The sequence below is a fragment of the Arachis stenosperma genome, chromosome 9 (assembly GCF_014773155.1).
Source record: "Arachis stenosperma cultivar V10309 chromosome 9, arast.V10309.gnm1.PFL2, whole genome shotgun sequence".
Lineage (NCBI taxonomy): Eukaryota > Viridiplantae > Streptophyta > Magnoliopsida > Fabales > Fabaceae > Arachis > Arachis stenosperma.
In genome coordinates this window covers 145,250,328-145,264,916 of record NC_080385.1, presented here as the reverse complement: position 1 = coordinate 145,264,916, position 14,589 = coordinate 145,250,328, and the positions used below count along the sequence as shown (strand labels likewise).

General features: G+C 38.5%; 1 non-coding gene across 1 annotated transcript; it reads right to left on the bottom strand.

The window, feature by feature from the left end:
- Positions 1–5,252: 5,252 nt before the first annotated feature.
- LOC130952783 (small nucleolar RNA R71) lies at positions 5,253–5,360 on the bottom strand. Its single transcript, XR_009074959.1, has one exon. It is a non-coding gene; the product is annotated as a small nucleolar RNA R71 (small nucleolar RNA).
- Positions 5,361–14,589: the final 9,229 nt, after the last annotated feature.

Genomic DNA, 14,589 nt, shown 5'->3' with positions numbered 1-14,589 from the left:
AAAGATAAGAAAAAGATTTTGAAAATAAATTTTAAAAATTTTCGAAAATAATAAAAAAAAGATTTGATTTTTGAAATAGATTTTGAAAAGATAGGATTTTTTTAAAAAAATTGAAAATTTGACTTGACTTATAAGAAATAGCTAAGTTTTAAAAATTTTTGACTAAGTCAACTCAAATTTTCAAAAATTATGAGCAAAATAAGAAAAAGATATTTTTTATTTTTGAATTTTTAATGAGGAGAGAGAAAAAAACACAAAAATGACTCACAACATGAAAATTATGAATCAAAACACATGATGCATGTAAAAATACTATGAATATCAAGATGAACACCAAGAACACTTTGAAGATCAAGATGAACATCAAGAATTATTTTTGAAAAATTTTCAAGAAAAGAAAAACATGCAAGACACCAAACTTATAAATTTTTCATATTTAGACACTAAAAATTCAAAAATGCATATGAGAAACAACAAAAAAACACAAAACAGAAAATATCAAGATCAAACAAGAAGACTTACCAATAACAACTTGAAGATCATGAAGAACACCATGCATGAGTTTTCGAAAAATGCACAAATTTTTAAAGACATGCAATTGACACTAAACTTAAAAATTGACACTAGACGCAAATAAGAAACACAAAATATTTTTTATTTTGATGATTTTATAAATTTTTTTGTATTTTTTTTCGAAAATTATTTTTAGAAAAACAAAAACAAAGAAAAAATTTATGAAAAATTTTTTGGAAACTTTTTGAAAACAAAATAAAGGAAAATTACCTAATCTGAGCAACAAGATGAACCGTCAGTTGTCCAAACTCAAACAATCTACGGCAACGGCGCCAAAAACTTGATAGGTAAAATTGTGATTTACTCTTTTCATAACTTGAACAATTCTTAGCAATGGCTCCAAAAACTTGGTGCACACTACTATGGTTCACTTACATTCTTCACAACTTCGCACAACTAACCAGCAAGTGCACTGGGTCGTCAAAGTAATACCTTACGTGAGTAAGGGTTGATCCCATGGAGATTGTTGGTATGAAGCAAGCTATGGTCATCTTGTAAATCTTAGTTAGGCGGATTCAAATGGTTATAATGGTTTTCGAAAATGATAATAAATAAAGCATAAAATAAAGATAGAGATACTTATGTAAATCATTAGTGGGAATTTCAGATAAGCGCATGAAGATGCTGTGTTCCTTCTTAATCTCTGCTTTCCTACTGCTTTCATTCAATCATTCTTACTCCTTTCTATGGCAAGCTGTATGTAGGGCATCACCGTTGTCAATGGCTACTTCCCATCCTCTCAGTAAAAATGGTCCAAATGCTCTTGTCACAGCACGGCTAATCATCTGTCGGTTCTCGATCATGTCGGAATAGAATCCATTGATTCTTTTACGTCTGTCACTATGCCCAACAATCGCGAGTTTAAAGCTCGTCACAGTCATTCAATCCCTGAATCCTACTCGGAATACTACAGACAAGGTTTAGACTTTCTGGATTCTCAAGAATGGCCGCCAATAATTCTAGCTTATACTACTGATGAGCGGATAATTTGTACGCTTTTTGGCATTGTTTTTAGTATGTTTTTGGTATATTTAGTTGAGTTTTTAGTATAATTTTATTAGTTTTTAGTTAAAATTCACTTTTCTGGACTTTACTATGAGTTTGTGTATTTTTCTGTGATTTCAGGTATTTTCTGGCTGAAATTGAGGGACCTGAGCAAAAATCTGATTCAGAGACTGAAAAGGACTGCAGATGTTGTTGGATTCTGACCTCCCTGCACTCAAAGTGGATTTTCTGGAGCTGCAGAATCCCAATTGGCGCGCTCTCAACGGCGTTGGAAAGTAGACATCCTGGGCTTTCCAGTAATATATAATAGTCCATACTTTGCCCAAAATTTGATGGCCCAAACCGGCGTTCAAAGTCACCCTCAGAAATCCCAGCGTTAAACGCCGGAACTGGCACCAAAATGGGAGTTAAACGCCCAAACTGGCATAAAAGCTGACGTTTAACTCCAAGAAGAGTCTCTACACGAAAATGCTTCATTGCTCAGCCCAAGCACACACCAAGTGGGCCCGGAAGTGGATTTTTATGTCATTTACTCATCTCTGTAAACCCTAGGCTACTAGTTTTCTATAAGTAGGACCTTTTGCTATTGTATTTTCATCTTTGGACATCTAGTTCTTAGATCATTGGGAGGCTGGCCTCACGGCCATGCCTAGACCTTGTTCTTATGTATTTTCAACGGTGGAGTTTCTACACACCATAGATTAAGGTGTGGAGCTCTGCTGTACCTCGAGTATTAATGCAATTACTATTGTTCTTCTATTCAATTCCGCTTGTTCTTTGTCCAAGATATCACTTGTTCTTCAACTTGATGAATGTGATGATCCGTGACACTCATCATCATTTTCACCTATGAACAAGGTGTGACTGACAACCACTTTTGTTCTACAAGCAACCAAGGCTCTAGTGAATATCTCTTGGATTCTTTAACCGGAATCTTCGTGGTATAGGCAAGAACTGATGGCGGCATTCAAGAGAATCCGGAAGGTCTAAACCTTGTCTGTGGTATTCTGAGTAGGATTCAATGGTTGAATGACTGTGACGTGCTTCAAACTCCTAGCAGGCGGGGCGTTGACAGACGCAAAAGAATCACTGGATTCTATTCCGGCCTGACCGAGAACCGACAGATGATTAGCCATATGCTGTGACAGAGCATAGGAACATTTTCACTGAGAGGATGGGAGGTAGCCACTGACAACAGTGAAACCCTACATAAGCTTGCCATGGAAAGGAGTAAGAAGGATTGGATGAAGACAGTAGGAAAGCAGAGAGACGAAAGGGAAGGCATCTTCATACACTTATCTGAAGTTCCTACCAATGAATTACATAAGTACCTCTATCTTTATCTTTATGTTTTATTCATCATCTATACCCATTTGAGTCTGTCTGACTAAGATTTACAAGGTGACCATAGCTTGCTTCATACCAACAATCTCCGTGGGATCGACCCTTACTCGCGTAAGGTTTATTACTTGGACGACCTAGTGCACTTGCTGGTTAGTTGTGCGAAGTTGTGTTTATGCCATGGTATTGAACACCAAGTTTTTGGATTCTTTACCGAGGATTATTTGAGTTGTGAAAAGTATTGTTCACAATTTCGCGCACCAAGTTTTTGGCGCCGTTGCCGGGGATTGTTCGAGTATGGACAACTGACGGTTCATCTTGTTGCTTAGATTAGGTATTTTTCTTCAGAGTTCTTAAGAATGAATTCTAGTGTTTCAAGGTGATGTTCTTATCATCACCAAAGCTGATTGATTCTCATCAATTTAGCTCTTGAATGCAATGTCCTGCTGAAGCTTGGCTAGCCATGTCTAATTCCTTTAGACTAAAGCTTTAGACTAACATTGCATGATTCCTGGAATTCTCATTAAGATTTTGATACCTTATTTTCTTCATATAATTTTCGAAAAGCACAAAAAAAATTTACAAAATCATAAAAACCAAAATATTTATGTTTCTTGTTTGAGTCTAGTGTCTCATCTTAAGTTTGGTGTCAATTGCATGCATTCATTCATGTGTCTTAAGGATCTTCAAGTAATTCTTGATTATTTCTTACTCTGATCTTTGAATTCTCTTGACTTGAGTGTTTTGTTGTTCTCCATATGCATTCTCATTTTGTCAGTGTCCGTAGTATACAAACTGCTGAGTTTGGTGTCTTGCATGCATTGTTATTTGATTTTAGTTGCATTTTGATTATTAAAAATCCAAAAATATTTTTAATTTGTGTCTTCTCAAGTCAATAATACAGAGAATTGAAGATTCAGAACATACAGCAGAGGAATTGCACAGAAAAAGCTGGGCGTTCAAAATGCCCAGTGAAGAAGGACAGACTGGCGTTTAAACGCCAGCCAGGGTACCTGGTTGGGCGTTTAACGCCCAAAAAGGTAGTGCATTGGGCGTTAAACGCCAGAATGTGCACCATTCTGGGCGTTTAACGCCAGGATGGCACAAGGGGGGAGGATTTTGTTTTCAAATCAATTTTTTTCAAATTTTCAAAGTTTTTCAAAATCAAATCTTTTTCAAATCATATCTTTTCAATAAAATGTTTTCAAAATCAATTTCTTTCCTTTTTCAAAGATACTTGCTATCAATTAATGATTTGATTCAACATTTCAAGTATGTTGCCTTTTCTGTTGAGAAAGGTTTAATGTTTGAATCATATCTTTTCTTGTTAGGCAAGTCATTAATTTTTTAAAATCAAATCTTTTTTTTTTAAATTGTTTTCAAATCATATCTTCCCAATCACATATTTTTTTTAAAACCAATCATATCTTTTTAATCACACCTTTTTCAAAATAGTTTTCAATCAAATCTTTTTGACTTCTAATTTCAAAATCTTTTTCAAAAAAAAAAATCACTTGATTTCTTTTCCACTTTCATTTTCGAAAATCAAGTAGTGTTTTTCAAAAATATTTTCAAAATCTTTTACTTAATTTTCGAAAATTTCCTCCCTTCTTCTCACATCATTCTGTTTATGGACTAACACTATTCCTTAATGCAAAATTCGAACTCCATCTTCTTTGATAAGTTCGAATTTTCCACCTCTGTCTTCTACTTTTCTTTTCCTCTGACACCTAAAGGAATCTCTATACTGTGACATAGAGGATTCCACATTTTCTTGTTCTCTTCTCTTTCATATGAGCAGGAACAAAGACAAAGGCATTCTTGTTGAAGCTGACCCTGAACCTGAAAGGACCTTGAAGCGAAAGCTAAGAGAAGCTAAGGCACAACTCTCCAAGGACCTAACAGAAACCTTCAGAGAAGAAGAAGACATGGCAGCCGAAAACAACAACAATGCAAATAATGCAAGGAAGGTGCTGGGTGACTTTACTGCACCTACTCCCTACTTCTATGGGAGAAGCATCTCTATCCCTGCCATTGGAGCAAACAACTTTGAGCTTAAGCCTCAATTAGTTTCTCTAATGCAACAGAATTGCAAGTTCCATGGACTTCCATTGGAAGATCCTCATCAGTTCTTAGCTGAATTCTTGCAAATCTGTGACACTGTCAAGACTAATGGGGTTGACCCTGAGGTCTACAGACTTATGCTATTCCCTTTTGCTGTAAGAGACAGAGCTAGGATATGGTTGGACTCACAACCTAAAGAAAGCCTGGACTCATGGGAAAAGCTAGTCAATGCCTTCTTGGCAAAGTTCTTTCCACCTCAAAAATTGAGTAAGCTTAGAGTGGAAGTCCAAACCTTCAGATAGAAGGATGGAGAATCCCTCTATGAAGCTTGGGAAAGATACAAACAATTGATCAGAAAATGTCCTTCTGACATGCTTTCTGAATGGAGCATCATAGGTATTTTCTATGATGGTCTCTCTGAACTATCCAAGATGTCTTTGGATAGCTCTGCTGGAGGATCTCTTCATTTGAAGAAGACGCCTACAGAAGCTCAAGAGCTGATTGAAATGGTTGCAAATAACCAATTCATGTACACTGCTGAAAGGAATCCTGTGAACAATGGGACTAATCAGAAGAAAGGAGTTCTTGAGATTGATACTCTGAATGCCATTCTGGCTCAGAATAAGATATTGACTCAACAAGTCAATTTGATTTCTCAAAGTCTGTCTGGAATGCAAAATGCACCAAGCAGTACTAAGGATGCTTCATCTGAAGAAGAAGCCTATGATCTTGAGAACCCTTCAATGGAAGAGGTGAATTACCTAGGAGAACCCTATGGAAACACCTATAATTCTTCATGGAGAAATCACCCAAATTTCTCATGGAAGGATCAACAGAGACCTCAACAAGGTTTCAACAACAATAATGGTGGAAGAAACAGGTTTAGCAATGGCAAGCCTTTTCCATCATCTTCTCAGCAACAGACAGAGAATTCTAAGCAGAACCCCTCTGACTTAGCAACCATGGTCTCTGATCTAATCAAAACCACTCAAAGTTTCATGACTGAAACAAGGTCCTCCATTAGGAATTTGGAGGCACAAGTGGGACAGCTGAGCAAGAAAATTACTGAACTCCCTCCTAGTACCCTTCCAAGCAATACAGAAGAAAATCCAAAAGGAGAGTGCAAGGCCATCAACATGGCCGAATTTGGAGAGGAAGGGGAGGAAGTGAACGCCATTGAGGAAGACCTCAATGGGCGCGCACTAACCTCCAATGAGTTCCCCAATGAGGAACCATGGGAATCTGAGGCTCAAAATGAGACCATAGAGATTCCATTGGATTTACTTCTGCCTTTCATGAGCTCTGATGAGTATTCTTCCTCTGAAGAGGATGAATATGTCACTGAAGAGCAAGTTGCTAAATACCTTGGCGCAATCATGAAGCTAAATGACAAGTTATTTGGAAATGAGACTTGGGAGAATGAACCCCCTTTGCTCACCAAAGAACTGGATGACTTGTCTAGGCAGAAATTACCTCAAAAGAGACAAGATCCTGGGAAGTTTTCAATACCTTGTACCATAGGCACCATGACCTTCAAGAAGGCTCTGTGTGACTTAGGGTCAAGTGTAAACCTCATGCCTCTCTCTGTAATGGAGAAGCTAGGGATCTTTGAGGTGCAAGCTGTAAGAATCTCATTAGAGATGGCAGACAACTCAAGAAAACAAGCTCATGGACTTGTAGAGGATGTTTTGGTGAAGATTGAAAACCATTACATCCCTGCTGATTTCATAGTCCTAGAGACTGGAAAGTGCATGGATGAAACCATCATCCTTGGCAGACCCTTCCTAGCCACAGCAAAGGCTGTGATTGATGTTGATAGAGGCGAACTGATCATTCAAGTGAATGAAGAATCCTTGGTGTTTAAAGCTCAAGGATATCCCTCTGTCATCATGGAGAGAAAGCATGAAGAGCTTCTCTCAAAACAGAGCCAAACCGAGCCCCCACAGTCAAACTCTAAGTTTGGTGTTGGGAGGCCACAACTAAACTCTAAGTTTGGTGTTGAACCCCCACATTCAAACTCTAAGTTTGGTGTTGGGAGGTTCCAACATTGCTCTGAGAAAATGTGAGGCTCCATGAGAGCCCTCTGTCAAGCTAATGACACTAAAGAAGCGCTTGTTGGGAGGCAACCCAATGTTATATTTTACATAGTTTCCTTTGTTATTTTATTTTATTTTGTAGGTTGATGATCATGAGAAGTCACAAAATCAATTGAAAAAGCAAAAACAGAATGAAAAACAGGAAGAAAAACAGCACACCCTGGAGGAAGAGCTTATAAACGCCAGTAAGGCTAGCAGGTGGGCGTTTAACGCCCAGTCTGGCACCATTCTGGGCGTTTAACGCCAGAAAGGGGCACCAGACTGGCGTTAAACGCCAGAAAAGGGCAAGAACCTGGCGTTAAACGCCAGAAATGGGCACCAGCCCGGCGTTTAACGCCAGAATTGGCTAAAAACGCAATTTTGCATGCCATTTGGTGCAGGGATAACTTTTCCTTGACACCTTAGGATCTGTGGACCCCACAGGATCCCCACCTACCCCACCACTCTCTCTCTTCTTCACCAATCACCTCAACACCTCTCCTCTATTTCTTCTTCTTCTACTCTCTTCTTTCTTCTTTTGCTCGAGGACGGGCAAACCTTTTAAGTTTGGTGTGGTAAAAGCGTTGCTTTTTCGTTTTTCTATAACCATTTATGGCATCCAAGGCCGGAGAAACCTCTAGAAAGAGGAAAGGGAAGGCAAAAGCCTCCTCCTCCGAGTCATGGGAGATGGAGACATTCATCTCAAGGGTGCATCAAGACCACTTCTATGAAGTTGTGGCCATGAAGAAGGGTCAACTTTGATCAAAGGTTGGACCAAGTCCTCATAGACATTTATGAAGAGGGCGTTCAATGAAAGAGAGATTCAAGAGGGAAGCTGGTTCAACTGAGAAGGCATGACCTCAAGCCCATCACTAAGAAAAGGATGGAGCAAGCATGAGAAAATTCCTCATCATGAAATCCCTGAGATGTCTCAAGGGATGCACTTTCCTCCATGAAATTAGAGAAGATCAAAGAATCATGAGAGAGGAGCAACAAAGGCAAGGAAGAGACATTGAGGAGCTCAAGCACTCCATAAGACCTTCAAGAGGAAGAACAAGCCGCCATCACTGAGGTGGACCCGTTCTTTAATCTCCTTGTTCTTTATTTTTCTGTTTTTAGAAAATTTATGCTTATGTTTGTCCATGTTTGTGTCTTATGATCATTAGTGTCTTAGTGTCTATGCCTTAAAGTTATGAATGTCCTATGAATCCATCACCTTTCTTAAATGAAAACTGTTTTTAATCACAAAAGAACAAGAAGTACAGGATTTCAAATTCATCTTTAAAACTAGCTTAATTAGTTTGATGTGGTGACAATACTCTTTGTTTTCTGAATGTATACGTGCACAGTGCATATGTCTTTTGAATTTGTGGTTCATGAATGTTAAAATTGTTGGCTCTTGAAAGAATGATGAAAAAGGAGACATGTTACTGAGGATCTGAAAAATCATAAAAAAATGATTCTTGAAGCAAGAAAAAGCAGTGAATACAAAAAAAACGAAAAAAAAGAGAAAGAGAAAGAAAAAGAAAGAAATAAAGTTGTGATCCAAGGCAAAAAGAGTGTGCTTAAGAACCCTGGACACCTCTAGTTGGGGGCTCTAGCAAAGCTGAGTCACAATCTGAAAAGGTTCACCCAATTATGTGTCTGTGGCATGTATGTATCCGGTGGTAATACTGGAAGACAGAGTGCTTTGAGCCACGGCCAAGACTCAATAAGTAGCTGTGTTCAAGAATCATCATACTTAACTAGGAGAATCAATAACACTATCTGGATTCTGAGTTCCTAAAGAAGCCAATCATTTTGAATTTCAAAGGATAAAGTGAGATGCCAAAACTGTTCGGAGGCAAAAAGCTACTAGTCCCGCTCATCTAATTTGGAGCTAAGTTTCATTGATAATTTGGAGTCTATAGTATATTCTCTTCTTTTTATCTTATTTGATTTTCAGTTGCTTGGGGACAAGCAACAATTTAAGTTTGGTGTTGTGATGAGCGGATAATTTGTACGCTTTTTGGCATTGTTTTTAGTATGTTTTTGGTATATTTAGTTGAGTTTTTAGTATATTTTCATTAGTTTTTAGTTAAAATTCACTTTTCTGGACTTTACTATGAGTTTGTGTGTTTTTCTATGATTTCAGGTATTTTCTGGCTGAAATTGAAGGACCTGAGCAAAAATCTGATTCAGAGACTGAAAAGGACTGCAGATGCTGTTGGATTCTGACCTCCCAGCACTCGAAGTGGATTTTCTGGAGCTACAAAAGCTCAATTGGCGCGCTCTCAACGGCTTTGGAAAGTAGACATCCTGGGCTTTCCAGCAATATATAATAGTCCATACTTTTCCCAAGATTTGATGGCTCAAACCGGCGTTCAAAGTCACCCTCAGAAATCCCAGCGTTAAACGCCGGAACTGGCACCAAAATGGGAGTTAAACGCCCAAACTGGCATAAAAGCTGACGTTTAACTCCAAGAAGAGTCTCTACACAAAAATGCTTCATTGCTCAGCCCAAGCACACACCAAGTGGGCCCGGAAGTGGATTTTTATGTCATTTACTCATCTCTGTAAACCCTAGGCTACTAGTTTTCTATAAGTAGGACCTTTTGCTATTGTATTTTCATCTTTGGACATCTAGTTCTTAGATCATTGGGAGGCTGGCCTCACGGCCATGCCTAGACCTTGTTCTTATGTATTTTCAACGGTGGAGTTTCTACACACCATAGATTAAGGTGTGGAGCTCTGCTGTACCTCGAGTATTAATGCAATTACTATTGTTCTTCTATTCAATTCCGCTTGTTCTTTGTCCAAGATATCACTTGTTCTTCAACTTGATGAATGTGATGATCCGTGACACTCATCATCATTCTCACCTATGAACAAGGTGACTGACAACCACTTTTGTTCTACAAGCAACCAAGGCCCTAGTGAATATCTCTTGGATTCTTTAACCGGAATCTTCGTGGTATAGGCAAGAACTGATGGCAGCATTCAAGAGAATCCGGAAGGTCTAAACCTTGTCTGTGGTATTCTGAGTAGGATTCAATGATTGAATGACTGTGACGTGCTTCAAACTCCTAGCAGGCAGGGCGTTAGTGACAGACGCAAAAGAATCACTGGATTCTATTCCGGCCTGACCGAGAACCGACAGATGATTAGCCATATGCTGTGACAGAGCATAGGAACATTTTCACTGAGAGGATGGGAGGTAGCCACTGACAACGGTGAAACCCTACATAAGCTTGCCATGGAAAGGAGTAAGAAGGATTGGATGAAGACAGTAGGAAAGCAGAGAGACGGAAGGGAAGGCATCTTCATACGCTTATCTGAAGTTCCTACCAATGAATTACATAAGTACCTCTATCTTTATCTTTATGTTTTATTCATCATCTATACCCATTTGAGTCTGCCTGACTAAGATTTACAAGGTGACCATAGCTTGCTTCATACCAACAATCTCCGTGGGATCGACCCTTACTCGCGTAAGGTTTATTACTTGGACGACCCAGTGCACTTGCTGGTTAGTTGTGCGAAGTTGTGTTTATGCCATGGTATTGAACACCAAGTTTTTGGATTCTTTACCGAGGATTATTTGAGTTGTGAAAAGTATTGTTCACAATTTCGCACACCAACTACAAAGATTCTAATTAAGGAATCCAAGAGATACACGCTCGATCTAAGGTAGAACAGAAGTGGTTGTTAGTCACGTGTTCATAAGGACGGATGATGATGAGTGTCACTGATCATCACATCTATCAGGTTGAAGTACAGTGAATATCTTAGAATAAGAATAAGCTTGAATTGAATAGAAGAACAGTAGTAATTGCATTAATTCTCGAGGTACAGCAGAGCTCTACACCTTAATCTATGGTGTGTAGAAACTCCACCATTGAAAATACATAAGTGATGGTCCAGGCATGGCCGAATGGCCAGCCTCCAAAATGTGATCAAGGGATCAAAAGATAATCCAAAGATAGATACCAAGATGAAATTACAATAGTAAAAAGTCATATTTATACTAGACTAGCTACTAGGGTTTACAGAAATAAGTCTAAGTGCAGAAATCCACTTCTGGGGCCCACTTTGGTGTGTGCTTGGGTTGAGCTTGAGCTTTACACATGCAGAGGCTTCTCTTGGGGTTAAACGCCAAGTTGTAACGTCTGTTTGGTGTTTAACTCTGGTTTGTGACGTGTTTCTGGCATTTTACTCCATAATGCAGCATGGAACTGGCGTTGAACGCCAGTTTGCATCGTCTAAGCTCGAACAAGGTATAGACCATTATATATTGATGGAAATCTCTGGATGTCTACTTTCCAACGCAGTTGAGATCGCACCATTTGGAGTTCTGTAGCTTCTGAAAATCTATTTCGAGTGCAGGGAGGTCAGAATCCAACAGCATCAGCAGTTCTTTTTCAACCTGAATCAGATTTTTGCTCAGGTCCCTCAATTTCAGCCAGAAAATACCTGAAATCACAGAAAAATACACAAACTCATAGTAAAGTCTAGAAATGTGAATTTTACATAAAAACTAATAAAAACATCCCTAAAAGTAGCTAGATCCTACTAAAAACTACCTAAAAATAATGCCAAAAAGCGTATAAATTATCCGCTCATTAAAAGACAACATGAAGTCTTTTTTAGTGGCTAATTCTCCTTCTGGTTAAATATTTTTTTGTTTCTAAAGTTTTGGGTCAAAATCAAAATCGTCTCCGACCTTTTTTTCTTGTTAAAATCATCCTTTTATCCATGAATGATATTTTTTAGACCATTTTACCCTTAAACAAAAATTAAAAAACACCCAAACCCTCACCACTAACCCCTAAATCATCACCACCATCTTTGCCTCTATCTCTCTCTCTCTCTCTCTCTCTTATTGCAGAGAAGACAACTACGAGCATGGCCTCTTCACTGCCGTCCACAATAGTGACCTTCTCACCGTCCACCACAACCCTTCTCTCCTCCACCACACCACTGTCTACGATTGCCACTCTCCTCTTCATATTACCATTGCCAAATCAATCTTTCCATTTTCTACTCTCGGGAATGTGTAGCACATCACATACTTAAGAAAAAATATGGTGATTGAAAATGAACGAGCAACTTCGAATCAAAGGAGAAATCTCGGGTCGAGGAAGATGCAGTGGCACAAAAAAATTAACTAACTTCTGCCATTGATAATGTTGTCGAAGTCGCTATCTCCCATGGATGATCGATCTGGTTCTGCCAAGAGAGAGAGATCCAACCTGATTCGTCGAAATCGGACAAAGAGGGTTTTATGACACAACATCGTCACCTTCGGCGGAAGGGGTGAAAGTTGCAAAGACAAAAAGCAATGAAGATTCAAGAAAAAAAGAGTGGATAGCAGTGGCTAACGGCGGAGCTTCAAACGGCGTCGCAGTGAAGCATCAACCATGGATCATCGCCAAATACAAAGAGAGTGTCGTTCGGGTCGGGTGCATCTCGGACAACATCGGATTGGGCTTGTGTTAGCCTTAACCCATGACAAAATAAAGGGTATTGTATGGTGGTAGTCGTAGCGATGAAAGAGAGATGCGTAGTGATGATGACAATGATACAAAGGATTAGTGGGGAGGGGGAGAGTTTTTATTTTTGTTTAAGGACAAAATAGTCCAAAAAATATCGTTTATGGACAAAAAGATGACTTTATAATATTTTGTAATGTTGAGAATAGTTTCAATAAGAAAAAAAAAAGTTAGGGACAATTTTGATTTTGACCCAAGAACTTAATAATAAAAAAATATGTAACCCTTCCATTAACAACTTAGAATCAATGATATCAAGTAGTAAATTTGAGTATGACGCATTGACCCCTTCTTTTATGCTAAATTCTCTCGCAAATATTTCATCAATTGGCTTCTTTTGTGTGAATGTTTCTATAAGTAAAATGCTAAAGCTATACACATTACCTTGCCTTGACACTAATCCTTCTAATAGATACTCTGCAAATAAGAAAAATGAAAAGGGAAAAACGAACTATCACAACATGGTATGTTCAAAAGAAAATGAGATGGATTAAGACAAGAAACATTACCTGGAGCCATATAGATAAACCCCAATTTTGTGGCTTATCTTCTGTTGATTTGAGGGGATTTTGTCAATACTTTCCGCACTTATCCACATAAAATGTATGGTTTTGTGTTTCCTTCATTATTTTGCCTCATGATTGAAAACATGCTTACTTGGCCCAAAAATGCTATATTTTGATCTCTTTTATTACCATTCGATGCCGTGATGCATTTGTTAAGTGATTTCAGAGTTTACAGGGCAAGATTGGTCTAGAAGATGGAAAGGAAGCATGCACAAGTGAGGAAACATGGAGCTTTGGAGCTTTGGAGTCTGAGCATCGACACGCACACATACATGGCACACACGCGTGGATGCGTGCTGCTGGGAATCGGCGTGCACAGCTGACGCTTTCACGTGCATAGGAAAAACTGCACCGATGCGCACGCGCACCTTGTGCGTACGCATGGATTGAGAAGCCTGTCGACGCTCGCACGTACTTGGCGCGTACGCGTCACGACTAGCATGTGACCTCATTAATGAAATCGTGGATGGCAATTTCTGAGGCTTTCCAGGCCCAATTCCAAGCACACTCTGAAGGGAAAAGACCCAGGGATTGTAGGGGGAAAGGGGGGATCACTCATTACACACTTAGACACAATTTTTGTTAGTTTTTGGTTCTTGTTCTTCTAGAGAGAGAAACCCTTATTCCTCTCTAGATTTAGTTTGATTTTGATCTCCCATTGTTGAATTTCTGGATTGGATTTTGTTAATTGCTAGTTATGATTACTTAATTTGAATTCCTTAGTATAATTTTTCTTAGATCTTGTGTTGAACTATGTTATCTTGTTATTTTCCAATTTTCTACCCATTTCATGAATATTATGGATCTTAAATTCTATGAGTACATTAATGTTTTCTATGATTATTAGTGTTATTTGAGTTGTTCTTTATAGATAATTGTTAGTGGGTCCTTATAATTTTCAATTTAATTGCAATTTGAATATGTTTTCCATTAGTGTATTCCATGTGTTTGATGAAATGTTTCCTTTGATTATGGAATAGTTCTCTTTACTCTTGGTCTAAGCTATGAGAATTGAGTGACCTTGAGTCATTGGGTCTTATTGGAGTGTTGATTGGAGAACCCTTAGTGGTCAAGTTGACACCCATTGACACCAACCCGCTACTAATCTAATTAGTAGATTGATTGGGACTTATGGGTTGAAATTGATCAAACCACTTTACGTACCTCAAACCTAGAGTAGATGTCACGTACTTAAGGTTCTTGGAGGTAGACTTAGTGAGTTTGGTTCCTCTTAATTAGCAAGTTATGGTTATAGACAAGGATGGTGACCCCAATTTCCATGCTTAGCCAAGAGTTCCTTTTATTATTCATATTTGAAAACCCAAAATCTCACTTGTTTAGTTCATTGCTTAATTCTAAAATAGAAGTAGATTATATGTTCTCTTGATTTGGTTACTTGATTTAGTTCCTTGCATTTTAAATTTCCTTGCATGA